Source organism: Labrus bergylta, chromosome 14, assembly GCF_963930695.1.
Source record: "Labrus bergylta chromosome 14, fLabBer1.1, whole genome shotgun sequence".
Classification (NCBI taxonomy): Eukaryota; Metazoa; Chordata; class Actinopteri; order Labriformes; family Labridae; genus Labrus; species Labrus bergylta.
Window position 1 is genome coordinate 25202420 of NC_089208.1, and position 19535 is coordinate 25221954.

The window sequence follows — 19535 nt, forward strand, 5'->3', positions numbered from 1 at the left end:
AACCAAGACCACATTTTCTTATACAGTCTATAGTTGTAAACCAATGTGTTGGGCATCTTAGAAGTTTAACCTGACGATTGGGCTGGAAGGAAAGTAATGGCACTAGCAATAACATTAGCACCTGAGAAGAAAATTCTGTTTTGAATCCTAAGTTTGAAAAACACATTTTTGGTGACTAACCTGATTCATCTGAGACGAAAGTTTTTTTTCCCATTGTTTTCCATGTTTTTAAATGCTCAAAAATCTAAAAGGGGAAACCTTTCAAAAACAATGAATTGTGCAAGCATTGTGATGTGCAATGCAAAGAGTAAAAGCAACCAATCATCCACAAAAACCCTGGAGATAAACTTTCTGCATAAGAAGGTGTTTTAAATGTTTTTGAAACAGGTCACGGAAAATGTAAAAACCACTAATGTCAGATATTAAATTAATGATTCCTTGGTGTTACAGAAAAGTAGACAACTAAAAAGCCTGGGGTACAGTATCTATACACTTTAAAGCTCTGGGATATTCTGACACTTTTGATTTCAAACACATTGACCCCATTGTATGACAATGATGTTAAAGACTGTCTTTTGCCCCTGATCATGAATGAACTGTTCATACACATACACTTGATTATCATCAGCGTACGACTGAATAACTGGTATCTACAGATTATCTTCAACTGGGTGGCAGAGATATTCATCAATCTGTTCATCTCTGGCATGTTTCATCACATGACACAGATAAGATAAAGGAATATGCTAATGCACCCTCATGATCTGGAGATTAAAGTTTTGTTTCACCTCAGATGAAGCGGTTCCTCCTCTTGTATGTTATTTCATGTCAGTTTGGCCCGTACCAAAATCTCAAATCTTTGTTGATGTTTTTCAATTTTTACAACATTTTGCAACAGGTTGCAGGCCATAATCTGTTATATGTACTTTTCATTTCAAAGTAAATAATCTGTTGGCCAATGATGGAAAATTGTACTGTGCTCAAACATACATATCCAAATAAATAAAGACATAAGCCTACTAAAAGGCATGAGCTGTAATAAAATAAATATATCAAAGAAGCATTCAAGTTAGCAATAGTCACCAAAACCTTAAAAAGCCTCCTTATTTTGTCATTTGGAGTATTGTGTGCATAATACTAAGTATCTAAAAAGTATGGAGATTAATTCAATCCAAATTCTACATTTTGTCATTTTTAGTTTTTAAACATTTTCCTGATGATGATTTAAATTGTGCATGGTTATTCTCAGACATCTATGCAAATAGCATGCAATTAATTTGGTTGAACAATCAAAAACGGTAACACAGTATAGTAGAGCAGCCATTGAGCATTCACTTCACCTGTGGATGATCAAGTTGTTGAGTATCAACCAGTTTTTGGCTGCAGCTGGTTAGCATGTGCCATTGATGATCTGTTTTTCGAAGGTTAAGCCTTGGTGCAGGGAATTTAGTTAACTAATAACAAAGTGCTAGGTACCGCTAAAATGATCATAAAGCATTGCATTCATATGTCTAACATCAAAAAGCTGAATACATAGCTCATATTGCATGAATATGCAAACTGCTTTCTATGATATACTAATCATAGCAAAGCACTTTGTAACTCATCTTTCAGTCAGTAATTAAGGACTTTCTTGTGTAGCAGCTTCTGATTCTAACTGATTCTTTTTATTTTTACAGATATGGTGATAGAGTCAGCCTCTGTACATGAAAGGGACGCCCTAACCGCTAGACTAACAGCGCCCCTTTTCTTCCTTGTTAATTTGACGACTCAAACATTTAAGACTATAGGCTCTGCTGGTTGTCCATAGCTACCGCTGTGTGTGGAGCCAACTGTTGTTCAAATTACGACTCGCCCAGCTGACTTGGTCTTGAGAAATAGTCTACACTGCAAGAATTTTTTTGAATTTTTGGATCCAATTTTTTTTTTTTTTTTGATGTCATGCTACCTCAATATCATCAGAGCTTTTCACACCAGATTTCGAAAAGCTCTTTCTTGGATTTAAACATAATCTCCAATGAGCTAACACCTGAACATGCACATGTAGGCTACACAAAAGCACATACACACAGGACCACACATACACTTTCTAAGTAACAAACCAAGCTTCCCATCTTGCTGTAATTAAAAATTGCGTAACTGACGTCTGGAACTTGCTGACACATTTGCATCCTCTACATGAAGGGCTGGGTGGAGGTGTGAAGCAAGGGAAGGGGTACCAGTTCTCCCCTGGCAAACCTGCTTCCCCTCTCTCTTAAAACGTCAAACATTTCACGGCTCAAAGAGTTTGCGGGGGAAGTCTTTAATATGGCTGGTAGTATCTGCTGCCGCCTGTGTGCGTCTCGCTCGTCTGCTTTTGAGGTGCGGCGGCAGATCAGACACATCAGTGCCATCACGGCTTGTCATGAGGAACAATCATGTCTTGAAATAACACAAACAGCTGTGTTCAAAGACCAAACATGAAAAGATGACATGCATATCAAGAGTTCTGAATGCATTAGTGTGTGTGTGTGTGTGTGTGTGTGTGTGTGTGTGTGTGTGTGTGTGTGTGTGTGTGTGTGTGTGCTACATTACGACAGACAGTTTTGCAGGGATTAACAATAGAGAGGAATAAATTCTACATAAGGTGCAAGAAACTGGGGAATTAAACGTGAATGTAAGTACAGTAGAAGAAAAAAGGCAAAGAGAGAGAGAGAAGGAGGAAGAAAGACAGGCAGGGAGGAGGGGAGAGGGAAGGAGGGAGGGGATGAGAAGGATAGACTTTAACTGTCTGAAGGACAAAGCTACTGACCCGCGGATCATTCAGAGGATTGCCTTTCAGTTTCAGAGCAAGGTCAGGCTGCTTATTTTACCTCAGTGTTTTCACTAATCTGTTTTTTGTGTGACACAAACAAACACTGAGGCCGTGTACACATACACACATGGCGGCACACGCGCGCACACACATGCAAACACTGAACCTAAGCCTTCCCCATACCGCCTTGCAATAATAACAGCGTATGTAGGCCTTTGCTATCAATAAACATTAGACGTGCAGGCTTTGTGCCTACATGAGTATCACACTGCCTCGGACCTGTCATGAATTTCAATCGCAGGAAGGGGCCCTCACACACCACACGTCTCCACACTGCATTCTAATTTCTGACAGACATTTTCCCCCGCTCTGATGAGTAAAATAATGTGAGCTTTATGCTTTTAATCTATTATTAGACTTCCCAGTTGGACTAATGAGCTAAAGTCAGCCTGCGTTGTGTGATATTGACGGGTCTTAAGGAGCTGACAGTAGGTTGTTGGTTGGCAGCTCATTAGTAGCCACACTACATTTATGTCAACACGTTTACTGACAATCAGCGGGGGGGGGGGGGGGATGCTGGGAAGCCATGGTTTTCCCCTGGGATCTGCCAGCATCTGTGGAGGAGACATAGCAGTGGGCGTTGGTTGAGCACTCAACATTGAGGAGTGAGCACTAAAGCTAGCTTAGTGCCCCACTGTGGGTTTGAGGGTAGGGTTGCTATGAAGCAGCGGGTCCAAAATACAGCTCTGAGAGGACAGTAATCTGCAACCAGAGTGTGTGTGTGTGTGTGTGTGTGTGTGTGTGTGTGTGTGTGTGTGTGTGTGTGTGTGTGTGTGTGTGTGTGTGTGTGTTGGGGGGGGGGGGGGGGGAGGGGTGTGTGAGTGTGGGTGTGGGTGTGTGTATACAGGGTGGGTTAAAGTGCCCCAGTGTGTTCCATGCTGATCTGATAATGAGTGAGCAGGGTCAATAGGATGTTAACGGCCCCGTGGGAACTGCTGCTGGTGGATGGGTGGAGGAAGGACGAGGGCCCAGGGACAGTGAGCTGTGTTTTCACTGTCCTCGCTCACCGCCATCTGTGTTTGTGTGTGTAGTGTGTGTGTAGTGTGTGTGTTTGTGTGTGTGTGTGTGTGTGTGTGTGTGTGTGTGTGTGTGTGTGTGTGTGTGTGACAGGGACAGTAAGGTGCCTCTGTCCCTGATATTTGACTCTTTAGCTCAGCCCCCGCTGTGTCCTCCCAGTAAAGTCTCAGTCAAACAAAGCAGCTCTTCCAGTGAAAAACCAACATCAACACAGCAGCTTTGACTACGGATTAGTCTCTGCACTGCTGCTTCATCTGTCACACACATGTTGAACAAATAAGTCATTATTATTTGATGCATGTCAACTGTTGACCCAGAGAACAACTTTGCGTCAAATGGAGGCATTTTTGTTATGTAGAATCATTCAGTTGTGTTTTACAGAACAACGGCAGTGTATTTTGTATGATCCCCTTTGAAATCCTTTTGTAAATTACATCATTTGCATAACCAAATAAAAGTCATGAAACTCATTTGGAAGGCATTTTCCTACAGACACTATTTTTTTCTTTCAGTTTTTGTTCTTGAGTGAACTAAACCCCAACCTATCAAACATGGCCTCCATTAAGAAGGACGAGTTTGGGGGGGATTCTCTTCCTCGGTGAAGCCATAGTTAACATTGTATGTATGTTAATTAGCACACATCTTTTACATTGCATCAACTGCAAAGAGACGGCAAAACTGCACACATACTTTTACAAAAAGTAAAAGTAGTGATTTGCAGGTTACCATGTTGCGGACGCTGAAGCTTCAGTGTTTAGCCAGCTCTGCATCTTTTCTGAGTTCTAATCTCTCACCACTTTTTAAAAGCATCTCCAATATTTTACCACATTTCTGGTCGTGGAGATTATTGTAAAATGCAGAAGCTTTTTAGGTTGGTATATGGAACCAATTAGCTTGCCCGCTGCCATCGCTGCTGCACCTGTTAGTTTGACCTGATAACTGCTCTCATATCTGGCAAACCGAGGGGCGTCCAAAATGGCCATGTGGGGGTGTCTTAAAACCGTGTAACTTCACTGGTCCAAACAAATCCAGAGCATTCAGGACCAGAATCTAAAGTTAGAAGGAGGACATACTGGGTGCTGCATTGTTTTCAGAGAAGCATGGCCAAGTACATGAAGCCTGGTAGGTGTCTCAATGTTCAGTGTTACAAACTGAAAACTTTACTGAAGTACACGTATTGATACTGTGATGTTGCTATAATAACTGTGATCAGGCCTACCTCCTCTACAGGTAATGTTTGTAAATACACAGTGAATGAGAGTCACAGAAGAGCCAGAAACCACATGGTGTAAGAGAAACAGGATCACCCAAACAGAAGGAATAAAACGTCATACAAGCAGACAGCATGTCAGCTGTGTGTCAGAGAGAAAAATCATGTTACATGTGAAATCTGAGGGAGCAGCACTGATAGCCAAACTACCACTGGGGCTCTAATCACTCAGAAAACACACACACACACACACACACACACACACACACACACACACACACACACACACACACACACACACACACACACATACAAAGACACACACAAAGACACACAAATGCCATGACACACGAACAGAGTGAAAGTATCAGTGTCGCTGCTGGGTCAATATGCGAAAAAAATATGGCTGCCTTTAATGTCAGACAAGTGGATGAAAGAAGTAGACCAATGATAGCATAAAAGAGAGAGAGAGAGAGAGAGGAGGTGCAGTGAGCACTAAAAAAACATTGCGTGTTGTGTTGGCAGGCGTTACAGTCAAATCCCTTGGCAGTTCAGAGATGTGTTTTTTTTTCTAGGCGAGCAGGCCCCGCCTCTGCCATCTGATATTCAAATGCAGAGGAAACCGGAGGAGTGCTCCTCCCAGACCACCCGCAGAACAGTCAGGGATTAGTCAAAGAGCACCAACTAGGTCAACAAGATGCAGGGCCAGAGCATGTACAGAGGGGACATGAGGCAGCTCACCCACACAGGAGTCGACCTAGTCCTGCCTGAGCTCCTATTCACACGCATGAACAGTGCCTCTCTCTCACACACACACACACAGAAACACAGTCACGCTTACGCAGTGACCTGTTTTCCCAGCCTTTGACAGTTATCCAAAAACAACTCCAAAATTCCTCTTGATTTTTCTCTTTCAGAGCGAGTGAGTGCGGGTTAAGCATTAGATATGAGGACAGGCGGAGGGAGACGTAAACATTCCCTCCGCTGTCAGCAGACTCACAGTGATTCACAAGCACAACATTTGCTTTGTGTGGGGAAAAAAAACTCAGTGAAAACATGATGAAATCAATCAATCCAACTAAATTTAAACTTGAGGGGCAACGCCGCAAAAACAAATACAACAAAAAACATACAAAGAGAACAGAGAACAGGTAATAGCCCAATAAGCTACGTTAACAAAAATGTTCTAAACTATAATAAAAAATAAAATACAGGAATGTTAGAAAGTTCTTGGATCTGCATATTCATGTTTTTAAAAGGGATCATATACTATTAAATCAATGTTACCATGTGGTGTAGTCGTGTACCAGAATTAGCATAAGTATTAAAATGTTTGCAGTCCTTTCCAATACGCTACTGGTTCACTTTTCAGAAAATGTGTGCTCATACAGGCCGTTTGGAAATTTTCCCTTCATGACATCACAAGGGGCAGTAGCCCCTCCCCCAGGTGGGTGACACTCCCACAGCTAGATGTTTGTTCTGCCCTCTGAGTCTGCCTTCTCACCATAAACAAAAGGGCATGGAGCGAGAAAGCTTGAGTGAACCCAAGCCCTTCCAGAGAGGGGGTGTGGTCAGTCACAGCTCATTTACATTTAAAGGTACAGACACAGAAACAGCCTGTTCTGATCTGGGCTGAAATAGAGGGGTTTATAGACATGATCAAATACTCAGAGCGGGTTTTTGGCACAAAATAAATCATCGACATGTTTTGGGGACCTCTTGATCTTATTTACACTAGTTGAAATGAGAATAATATGTGACCTTTAAATCCTGTGTGTATGGACTAAAACAGTGCTGGTGATAATATGAAGGAAATGCGAATAAATGTATCGCCTTGACCAAATAGAAAAATACACAGGATATTGTTTACATCCAGAACTATTTCCCAATCGGCCCTCAGTGGTTTCTTCGTTTTGTTTAAAGCGCGTTAAGGTCATGTCGAATATTGAATATCTTCTCTGCAGTTTCACCCGAACAAAACAGCTCCTGGCAGGATGGTCTTGGAGATTTCTGTTTTTGTTTTTTTTTCAACCATAGGTGTTTATAAAGCCTATTCTTCTTCGCGCAGGTCGCCGACTAAAGAAACTGTTGAATAGGAAAGCAGACACCATCTCTATTGTGAGCCTAACATCATGATATCCCTGAACAGGGCGCTGCTCTGACTGTGGATCTTTTCAGTCCTATCATTGGCTCCCTAGAAAGAAAGAAACTCTACCCGGAGCTGCTGCGCTAAATAACACTGACATACCTGGACGGTGAGAGTAGTATCAACTGTCTGATCGCAATACCCCACAAGACATTTCTCCGTGTCCCATGGTGACCTCAGTCAAATATAATGTTGCCGTCCTGGAGCTCTCTTCCTGGCAGCGTCTCTTAAATAGCCCCCAGAATGTACTGATTGTGCGTCTGATGAAAAAATAATGTGAAAAAGGAGAGATGGGGGTCATCATATTGAATCATCGCTTTGGCACACCTTTTTCTCACTGTGGCAGCTGTGACTTTCATGTATCTCCTCTCTCAGCGTTGTACAGGAATTATCTAACTCGTCTATCAGACACAGTTTCATCCCCCTGACACACTTCAAGGACAAAAGTGGAATATTTACTGAGACGGCAGAGATGACTGTTTAGCATGTCTGCCGTAATCCAGTCATAATCACTCTTGTCTGTTTGTTTTGAACAGAGGTCAGGCATTTTCTTCTCCGTATAGTCCACACTTTGTCTCACCAATAAAGACAGTTTCACACGTTAATGAATAATCCACTCATCACAAGGACAGTGTTTGGTCTGTAAAAAAGATGGCTCTTTTATGGCAGTGTTCAGTGTTATTCAGGTTCAAGCTCTGACCTTGTAAGAATTACTTTGAATGATGTACTTTATTTTGTTTGTCAAATTAAATGTGAAGCCTTGAGATGGTCTCAAAGCAAAACGGTTTAGAAATCAAACATGCTTCATCTGTCTCCTTGAGTTTGCTCGATTAGCCTTTTCACACTTCACACATGTGAAAAAAACTCCTTCAAATGTCTTGATATGTTTGTGGTGAGCTACAGCTGCTTGATTTTTCACCCTGTCTTCATCAAGATTTTTTCCAGCATTTACTATTAGTATAATTTATGCATAAAGTCAGGTTGAGCCGATGTGGGAACGCAGCAGGTACTGTAAGCTGCTAGCTGAGCGAGCCACTGGTGGACACAAGGAACTGTGTAACTTTTTAAGAACTGGTTTTCTCATCACTACAGCCCGCCGTGAGCTCTGTGAAAAAAATCCTGACAACAATCCTGACTCTAATACACATCCTGCATATTCAATTAAATGTATGACAAACATGTTTTTTATGAACATGCACTCCCGAACATATTGTACACATCTATGATAATCAGTTAGCACAAGAAGTCACACAGCATAGCTTGTGTCCAATATTTGCACGACAAATTCTCTGCAAGGCAACAAAAACAGTAACATGGCCAAGAGTTTAAGTTCAGACACCAAATAAGAAGAGATGACACCTCTAAAAATAGACACTCCCCTAAAACATTCATAACCTTAAATTAATTCAAACACAAGTACCATTTTGTGTAAACATGTTAATTTCAGCATTGTGGTTTCTATGGGGATTGACCAAGCGGCACCCACCAGTGTTGAAAATAAAGCTATAGTGTTTAAGTGCAAAGAACTGCAGTTCCTCAAGTGTCCACTCGAGGCTGGCTGCACAAGCCTCTTTAGAATCCAATGAGTGACGTCACTGAGATAACATCCATGTTTTATACAGTCTATGGGTCTGACTCGCTTTTTGAGCCAACCTCAAGTGGACAGTCAGGGAACTGCATTTTTTTTTTGCACTTCCCCCCATGGAGGTCACAGCTAGGTTTTGCTGTGTCACATGTCTGTATCAGAGGCTTCCCTGCAGCTGTATACGTGAGGAATGTCACAACCATCGCTGACTCATTACAGTTCAAAGGTTACAGTATGGTGTGACTTCCAGCGGGCCCTCCCACTGCACCTCACACCTGCCTCCTCCCCAAGAGGGCCCTCCTGCATTTCAAACCTTGGGAGACACCGCAGCTGAAATTGGGGAGTAGAGGTCGAGGGTGGAGGGTTAATGTCTGCTGACACTCGGGATCCGTCCCTCTTAGACAATCGGGCGTCTGAATCTGAACGCTCCTCTGTTTGCATGGCTTCTCCAAGAGGACGCCACTGCAGCTGACCTTTACCCACACATTCATTATGTTTACCATCAATGGAAGGATTGTTGTCAATGCTATATTCCGTGTAGTAAAGTTTAACTTCAAAGAAACACAAGCTTAAAGAGGGAGGGAGGGGGCGGGTTAAATAATGGAATCACTGGATGGAAGGAAAAAATCTAATCTTTACATTTGATCCAAAACTTTGAATAATCTGTCCCAGTAACCTCTCAGTGAACTTCTGATGACATGACAAATTATTTAAAGTATTTGTTTCAGTACCAAAATTTGCCAACATATTTGTACAATTTAGACAGTGTGCTTTCTTTTGTTCGCAGCAGCTTTTGGGTTAAAAATATGTCAGAAGATCTGAAGTAAAAAAAAAAAATTGTGATACTTTTCAATTATATTTGATCATTAAAGCCGTGGAGATCGCATCGACTTAAACACGCGGTTTCAGGGAGTATCAAATATTGACAACATTAATATATTTCTGTGTTGAACCAATATTGTTGTTGTTTATTTTATGAATACAATATTTCACATATGACAAACAGAATTTATACTAACAATTATTATAGTTTGTACCATCAGTATATATTTCTATCTGTGTGCCGACACTCACTGTAACAGTGTACGGCTACTTGTAGAGCTCAATGTCTTATTTTTAATATGCATGTATCTCTAATGTAGATTACACACCGAGAGTAAAACAGAAGTCATGTTTTTGAATGAACCAGTGCTCAACAAAACCAATCCTGATGCTTTTATTTGTTTCTCTTCGTCTGCTCTTAAAGAACCAAACTCTTAAAACGTACACTTGTCTTTTTGCCTTCAGCTGCTGGTTATTTTGATAACATTCAGTTACACACTCCCTCTCTGTTTAACACACTTCATACCACACTGTGTTAACACCACTGTAAAAAGTGGCTGTAGTAAAACATCAAAGTCTCTTTCCTAATGACGTTTAAATGCTTGTTAACCTTCACTTTTATAACACACTTTTTCACATTTCTCGCCTGTTTTTGTCCCCAGCCAGCTGACACAGCTGCACCACCACCACAACCGCTGCCTCGTTAACATCTGTAAGCAACCTTCTTTTCCTCCTCATTCATAAATAAAGTGATGACAAAATGTTTTAAACAATAAAAGGGCCTCAGACTCTTTCTGTCAGTCACAATCTGTCCTTTTGCTCCGGGTCAAAGGACACAGTTTCCTGAACCACATTTCTGTGAAAAGCTTCGGGGCCAGAGTTCAGTCTGTTTTGGTTTGGGGGGGGATGGGGGGGGTCGGGGGTGGGGATATTGTATCTCCATTTATGTGGCACTCGGGGTCAGAGCTCAAAGAGGAAAGGTCACTCCAGTTCAGAGGTCACAAGGTGAGATGCTTTGCCGATCTGCTCCTCCATAACTTCAGGCTGATGTTAACAGCAGAAAAAAAAAAAACAACACTGTCCTGAGAGGCCCTCGTGGTGCAATAATCGGATGACAACAGTAAACGCAGCAACATCAACTTTTTATGAATAGCACTTTGGCTAGGACTTTGATCAGACTTTTAACTGCTGCTGTAGTCAAAATGCAAATTGCAGGTAACACCTATTGTGAACAACAGCCTTGTAAAAGAAAACTATCCAATTTAGCCGACTGACATGTTGAGTGCCACCTCTGTTTATACTGCTGGCAATGAACTGAATTACTGTTTAAACACCACGATGGGGGCACTCCAGGTTAGAAGGCACGATATCCGATTGGCTGAACACAAGTGGCCAATAACACAAGTGGCCAATAACCCAGCGTGACGTGATCGCAGAGCGGAGGGAGGAGGAGCACCAGCCTCACCCTCCATCCTGGGTCTGAAAAGAGAAACAGAGACAGGGATGAGTGGAAGTAGGTTATGTTTTTGTGTTGTTATTCATGAGAACACTGATGTTCCTCTGGTCCTTAGAGACATTTTGTTCAAGGCCATGTCAAAGAGACAGCCTGCCGGCCACTGGAGCTGATAGCACGGATAAGAATGAGATTTCAGATCACAGAGAGAGAGAAAAGTTTTTTATGTAATCACAACCACAGGTTCAGAGTTAAACTGCTAATGTCTCTCATTTTTTTAGGCCAGCCAAACCAACAACACTGTTATGTAATTCAGTTTGTTATGTCTATAATAGGAAGCAGAAGTATATGAAATTAGTGTCAAACTAAATGAGACATGTTGTTTTCACACATGCACAAAACTCTTAAATATAAATCCTGAACTTTTCATTGTGAGCTGCATATGGGAACACAAATGACCACCCCAATGTTTCACCCCAACTTTTACAAACTTTTTTCTGCCGGCACCCAAACAAAATTTGCACATGAAGTCAGGGTGAGTCGATAACAGTTTTTTCCTGAAAAGTTCTAGAGAATTTCAAGAGGACTGCCCCTGAAAACCTCCTGATCTGGTTGTTCACACATGCACCTCACAGCTGGAGACTATAACAGTTGGATGGGAGGGGGGGCAGGGGTCTCCTGGGCCAAGACAGGACGTAAAAAGAATAACGCAGACGTGACTGACAAAGCAACAGAGTCGGCTATACTATACTATACTATAATGACATTATCTGCGTCCATAATGACATGTGTAGTTCAACAGAATCAAAATATCACTGCAGCAGAAATTATGTGCACGGAGATCTACAGGTCACGTGCATACTGTCTGTGGTTGTGCACCCAGGGAATAAAGATCACCACCATGTCCCACTCATTCGAGGTGAATTATCCTGATAATATCCTAAAAAAATACTAGGGGGTTGGAAGGAGAAACTCCGGATAAAGTCTGAGTTCAATTTGGCTGTTTGCGTTTACACATGCAACTCAGCCCGAAAACGTCAGGACTTGTGTTAAACAATGAAGTGTTAAAGCAATCAATGTGTGAAACTCCCCATCAGGTGAGAGGGGGTGTTGACAATATGCTGCCGAGCAACAAACACAATTTCCATGAAATAGCAAAGTATTTTATAACTCAGTTCAGTGACCTATTAAAATGAATATCAGGGCTTCTGCAACTTCCTCTGATGTCGACTCAGACCACCTTGACTCTGCACTACAATGATTGTCACATTTATGTTTGTTGTTTGGAGTCAGGAAGCTCAAATAGTGCTTTCACACTTGCACAAAACTCCAGAAAAACTGCAAAAGTTTTGCAAACAGCCACATTTCTCACTCAAACTTTACCCAGAATTTTTCTACATGCCCCCTAAATATTCAAGATGAGCCAATGTGCGAACGCAGAAGAAAATATTTCAGTTAAATGAACTGCACACTAGTGGAAGTGGGTAGTGACATTTATCCTGCGACCGACACACAACCATAGACTGTATGCATGTGACCAATGCGATCTCCATGCATGTAATGAAACTGCTTCATTCTGTTTTCTGTTCTCCAGCATGTTCTTCTTCTCCACTATTTTGTTGATACTGGGATAAAAAGGCAAAAACTGATATAAAGGCAAACATTGTCCTCATATCATTGGACTCTGTTGCTTCTTCTGCCATTTTAGTGCAGTTCTTTTAACTTCAAGTCCTGCCTTCTTAGATCCCCCCTCCTGTGGCGTCCCACAGGGATAGCCTCCTCCCGCTGTGAGGTGCATGTGTGAACAAGCCAGTCAGTAAGATCTCAGTTGTTGCCTACCTGAAGGAATTTTCAGGGGTGCATGTGTGAAAACGAATAGAGTCTGAGTCTGATCTGCTAAGCTAACAAGTTGTTGTTGCAAGTTTTTGAATACTTAGTTTTTTGTAGATGTTCGATCAAATGCTACTAGTACTCCAAACCTTAGTTCAAGATATTCAAAGAGTATTTCCTCATAGTAATGACTGTATAAGATTATGGGATGTTTTTAGGTAAAGTTTTCATTAATGGCACATCTGCTGTGTGTGAATGACGCCCTTCTTCACACTTTAGTGACACACGTTCACACCCAGGAGCCGTCTCGCTGCCTTGTTCAAGGGCACCTCGACGGCATTCGGTTGTTCATTTTCTCCACTTGGTCGCTGTGTGCTGAGGCAGGTAGTAAATCTCCGGGACTGTGGCAGATATATTCTTTAAACTCTTACAGTTTGGGCCTCTTCCAAGGAGATGCCTAATGATTAGTCTGGAGATGCTGACTAAAAGGTTGGTTGGGGCGCTTCTTACTTAATACTTCATTTAACTGTAAGGCCTTTTTAAACCTGCTTATGCGATAAAGAGATGAGTGCATGAATTATTGTGCAGCCTCTTTCAGGGTTTTGATCACAGACAGGCCTATTAGTATTCCACTGTTAAAACAAAACAGAGCACATGAAGATTATGAACAAAGATACAAACCAGGTTTCAATAAATGGTCGGAGTTAAATTTTCCACCTATTGTATTTTTGTTAACACAGTAAAGGAGAACAGACTTTAACCCTACAGGCCCTGACACACCAAGGAGATAGTCGGCCGTTGGTCCTAGCTGGAGTGTCGGTGAGCGGTCTTCGCCCTATTTTTGCGGAGTGTCCGGCTCCGTCGCAACCCGTCTGCCTTTTTTTGGCCGTTCGACATGTTGAATCGGTGGTCGGTGAGAGGTATCACTCTGATTAGCCAAAGATGTATGTGCACTCTTTAGTTTCACAAGCAGGGGTTAATACAGATTTTTTTGACTGGTGCCCCGACTGATGCAGGCATGGGTGGCATGGTGTTAGTGTGCATACACACAAAGGATTTATGAACCCTTTACTGTCCCTAAGAATCATATCTACTTCTAACCTTATAGTAGGCTATCTAAAATATGTTATGGTGTCATTTTTAACCTTTTAAAGTAAATACACTGTAAAACATTTTTTGTAAAAGTATATCAATAAAAAGATGTCTGTGATTTGAACTGTCTTTGTTGTTTGAAATATCTTTGGCCTCTGCTGTATGGTTTGAGGTTTTGATATGGGGCCCAACGGGGATTAACTCTCTTTCGGAGCCAGCCTCAAGTGGACACTTGAGGAACTGCATGTCTACATGATTTTCACAGGCTGACTTTAAATCCCCATGAAAAGTACTCTGGACTATGGCGCCCTTCTGTCTCTGATCGCTGCATATATTTTATTATTACAGCCCTTTTTGGAGATTGTTATGTTTAGTAGAAGTGTTTAAATTGAGGCCTCTGTTACAGCTCAAACTGACATATCAAATAAACTGCCTGATGCTTTTTTTCACCACAAGGAAATCTTAAACTACTGTCCCAGTTGATAGAGTGTCACCTGCTGCATATAGCCTAAGTGTCATATACAATGCACACATAACTAATAAAAATGATTCCTTTAGTGAATGAAACTCAGGTATCCACATTCACTGAACAAATATTTACACAAATTAAAGGAGCAGTGTATATGTTTAACTCATTGCATGGCAGATAGGCAGATATTGCAAAATTAAAAGTGTAACTTGCAACTTGCAAAAGCAACTACAGTTACTAATAAATTCATGACAAGGAAATTTAATTCAAACAGGCCTGTTAATATTTTACACAGCTACCGCTAATACACAATATGAAACTAAAGGTAAAATGAAACACTATAATGAATAAATTATGATTAATATTATTGCTGTTGTTGTTATTATTATTATCATCATTATTAATTATTAATGTTGTCGTCTCTTCTTGTTGTTTATAATAAGCATCTGTTTAAAACTTTAATTCTGAGATCAATCCTATTAACATATAGGCCGTCTATATATTTATTTATTTATTAGTATTATTTATTTATTTTGTAGAGCAGCAGCAGCAGCAGCAGCAGAGTGGAGGCTTGTTCCTTTAAGGGTGGTGTCAGCAGCGGGCGGGCGGAGTAGGAGGAGTGTGGCGGTCTCCGCTCACTTCACCACAGCGAGGGGACTCTGAGAATAAACAATTCCCTCAGACTGCACGCCACACACCTCTTCTCGCTTCCAGTCGCAACAACCTCCCCCCCCCCCCTCCCCAGAAAACGAGGCATTTTTTCGGACTAAAATTGTGCTTTTTTTTTTTTTTAAAGCCCGCCTCGCCATTTGTGCGCCCTGCCGAGAGTGTCAAGAAGACAGATGCGACCGTTTTCAGTGGATTTGCCTCCTCCTGTCGAATAATAACGATGCGCCTCTCCGGCTGACTGTGGGGTGGACAACGCAGGTAAGGGGGCTCGATGTGCTGTAGAGAAATGCACTGTCATATCAGGGGAATTATTATTAGCACAGGGGGTGGAAATGACACAGACAGGACGCGGTGTCGAGGATTATAGTGCATGATAGCAGCGTGTTATTCCGCGGATAGGAAGGGCTTGTGTTTCATAAGGCGAGCAGAGGCGCATATGGATACAGCGCTGAAACGCTGCATAAAGAACTGAATAGACCTGTCTGTGTGCGGGGCTATCCGCTTCTGTTACAGCCAACAAAACGACCACTGATAACAGCCTTGTAATGACTCCTAAATTGGGCCTTGAATTGAGGTATTCATGTGTCAAAATCATGTGCAATTATTCCTATCATTTATCTTAGTATGAACCGAGCGCAGCCAAACCCAATGTAACCGGAGTGTCATTTAAGCTACTGTCACATATACCCAGCTTATGGAAACCGAATGAATAATGACACCTTATGGGCAATTTTAATAACACTTCACTGTGTAGAGCTGTCCATGTCCCTGTTTTGTAATGTAACGTAAGCACTGTTAATCTAGTTCATCTCATCGGGTCAAAACAGTAGACAGCCTGCTATTTTTAAGCCGTTTTAGCACCACCAATTGGAAACACTTGTCTGTTACACTATTCTGTGTGTTCCTGTTGGATAAGTCTAGCTCCTTTATAAGACCTTTAGGGCTTTTGAATGTAACCTAAAGGCCTTGAAAATGACCTAAAAGCATGTAGTTATATGTTGAGCTTGAGTCATCGAGGCTACTTGATGAGAAATCTACCTCATCTCATACTACATGTGAGCTTTTCTTGTCCTATGTCTTGCTGTTACATTGTAATAATGTCTGATAGAGTTCCACATTTGCACATTTTCAGTGTTATTTTTAACCTGTCAGGGAAACAGTAGCAGTGGCGCTAACCCCATGTGCATGTACAGTTATTACAGCATAGCAGATAGAAGATCCAAATGTTGCAAAGCATTGTCTCCATGTCTCTTTCTACAATGTTACATCAGGGCTTTAACGCACTATAGGACTAAGCCATGTAAATGATACTTGTTAAATGTTATTTTGCAGTTTTACCTAAAGCACATGCTAACAACAAATCTCCGTATCTGGGACCACTTGAAGGTTTTTTTGGGCAGCTTGTAGTTCAGTCTGCAGTAGGGTTGAGGTTGGTCAGTTGCAGCCTGTCACGTCACTGTGTCATCATGTCCGATATGTTTTGATAGAGTTCAAAGACTTGGGATGTTTTTCAGCGACTGCCAGCGAGGCTTTTTGAGCGGCCTTTTTTTTTTTTTTTTTTGCGTAGGTGTTCCTTCTCCTGAAATGTCCTATTGCTTCACTAGACTTTGTTCCGGCGAGGAGGCAAAAGGTCAGGGGGCCGAGGGTTTGCTGTGAGTTACAGGAGAGAGGGCAGAGTACATCTTCAGTGCAGGTTCTAAAAGGGCAGTTTACAAAGCTGCCCGGCTGCAGCCTGTTTGGCTTTCATAATAGAAGGATTAGACAAAGAAACGTGTGTTGCGTTAATGTGCTACCTGACACAGAATCTCTGTTACTTAGACTAAAAAGTAATGTGGAGAAAAGTCAAACTTTTCTAAAGCCTGCTAAATACTGTCTGTGTCTAGGGGTCTGCCTTTTAGCCTTTCTTTTGTTGAGCGTTTAAGCTGCTTAATTATTTGACCTGAACTTACACAAGATGTTCAAGGTAGTTCAGCTTGTCCTCTTTTGCCAGAGATAACTAAAACCTGCACATTTATAGCCCAACTTTGAAAGTGGCAGAGGCACTTCTGTTTGAGTGGTCTGTGCAGCAGCAGAGCGCTAGCTGTAACTCAGAGATCCTCTTGTGTTGGACGCGGCTTGATTTGACTGGGACACATGCTATTGTCCGGGGAGCTGCCGTTGAGTGATGCGCAGTAGCCTGCAACAGAACCAGAGGACATTCAAATGGCCAAATGCAAATGATGTCAAGGCTGCTGAACAGTCACAAGACTGGACTCTGCACTCTGCCCTCTGATCCACTGGCTCCTTCTCACGACAGCGAGTCTTATCTACCATCAAAACAAATGTGTGCTGCTGCATCAAGGTGCCATGTTTTGACGTGTGGCGGTGACTGTGCCCATGCAGGTGTAGTGTACACATCTTTGTGTTTTAGGTAGGATTTTTTTTTAATGCTTAGGGGCTGCTCGATTATGGCAAAAATCATGATCATGATTTATTTGATTGATATTGAGATCACAATTATTAAGTGTGATTATACATTAATTTTACACCTGCAGCTCATGCATTTATCAAACTGAAATTCAGCCAACATTTTAACATTATGAAACAAGTCATAAATGAAAATATATACGCGAAAAACATTAACTTTATAAAAATAAATAAAAACAACTTAATTATGTTTGTGAGGTAGTGGTGATGCTCCCTTGTGGCCAAAATATAACAACAAATACTTTGAAACGCACACACCACACATAAGACAAAGCCTATGGACGGACCGGGCACAGCCATGAATCCATGAGAGCCCGACCGATTCATCAGACAGCCGATATTAGTGCGTCGGGAGTCTGATCAGTATCGGCTAATTTTATCGCAAATATGTGCAGATTATTTAAATGTATTCACCAGTCGAATAGCATTTCATTTGAGTTTCATTGGATTACACTAGCAGTTCTCTTTCACCAGCAGAGGGCGCTTTAAGAATTACAACAAGCATTATCACTGTCCAAAGTGACAAGCGATGATGCACGTACACACACAGATACTTACCAGTTGAGTGGCCATCTTGCCTTCATTATATATCCTTTCCACAAGTGTTTGATAACTACATTTGATAGATAAATGCAATACATTTGTTTATCTATATCTGTCTCTGAAGATCCAACATGGATCGAAGACAGATATCAGCTGATTTATCCATATCAGATTTTTTCTCTTCCTAATATTAATATCAGTATCGGCCCCCAAAAAATCCCATATCGGTCAGGCACTGGTATCCATACAGCAGAAAAAATGATTAATCTCAATTATCTTGTTTTCATGATTGTTGGAAGCCAAAATCATGATTGACATATGATTAATTTCCCCCCCTACCGCTAAGTGACTGTCTGTACATTTTCAAAAAGTACTGCTGAAAGGAAAAGAAGCAAGTGGTCCCATGGAGGAAGCTGAATCAGTAAATGGTTGTCATGTTTGCTCAAAAAAAATAACTGAAACATGAAGTCGTTTGTGAAAATAGTAAGCGATTAGTCTTCTTTTGATTATCTGATAAATGACAACAGCTCGACTTTGTTGTTACTTCCTGTCTCATTAAACTAAACAAACTTTGAATTAATTCTAAAAGTAGTCGGCTATTTAGTCTATTGAATGAATGATTCATTGATCATCCATTGCGTCTCTACTTCTCAGTGACTTTCCTTTCTCCTTTAGATAATTTGATGTAACAGTGTATTTTTATACAGGGTGGTGCCACAGATATAGGAGGACCTGCCCGGGCACTTATCTGCACTAACAGCCTCTCTAACTACCACCACTGTGCCAACTCCAAGCCTTCTGTTTGTAAATCTGTCAGTCACAAAAACATGGCCCACAGGACAGGCAAAGCTGAGGGCGTCATCCCTGCTTTTTGATGGCTGAGATGGTCTGCGAAAAACACAAACTAATGTGCAATCTAGCAGAACAAGTGTCATGCATTTACTGCAGAGTTTTTGATTTATTATAGACCTGGGAGCTGCCCAGCACTTGTGTTGTTGGCCACCGAACATTGTTCAAGGGCACTTTGACAGTAGATGTAGAGGAGTAGAAGTGCGTTTCTCATCTACTTACTGGCTCGCACTCTTGTCAGCCCACAGAGGATTCAAACCAGAGACCTTTTGGCCACAAGCTCATTTCTCTAATTGTTTGGGCTCCATAATATCTGTGTGCTGCGTGCATTAAGCCAAACCACTTTATTGTTTTCTTCATTGTTTGTTTATTCGGCGGACACTCTGCACTCGTAATAATGGTCCATACCACTGCTGTTAGTGGGCGGAGATTTACACCGCTACAACCGTGCTGTAAATTTCACAGTCAGACTCGAACATTAATCTCAAATTATGAGACAAAAACATGAAATGAGACGGGTCAATGTTGTC

At 41.5% G+C, this 19535-nt stretch overlaps 1 protein-coding gene across 2 annotated transcripts in view; it reads left to right on the forward strand.

The window, feature by feature from the left end:
* Window positions 1-15169: 15169 nt before the first annotated feature.
* The window catches only part of nrip1b (nuclear receptor interacting protein 1b), a 47808-nt gene continuing 43442 nt past the window's right edge, over window positions 15170-19535 (forward strand). For both annotated transcript variants that reach the window (XM_020631178.3, XM_020631177.3), the window contains exon 1: window positions 15170-15405. The gene's annotated coding sequence lies outside the window, so the exon portion shown is untranslated. The remainder of the gene's footprint in view (window positions 15406-19535) is intronic.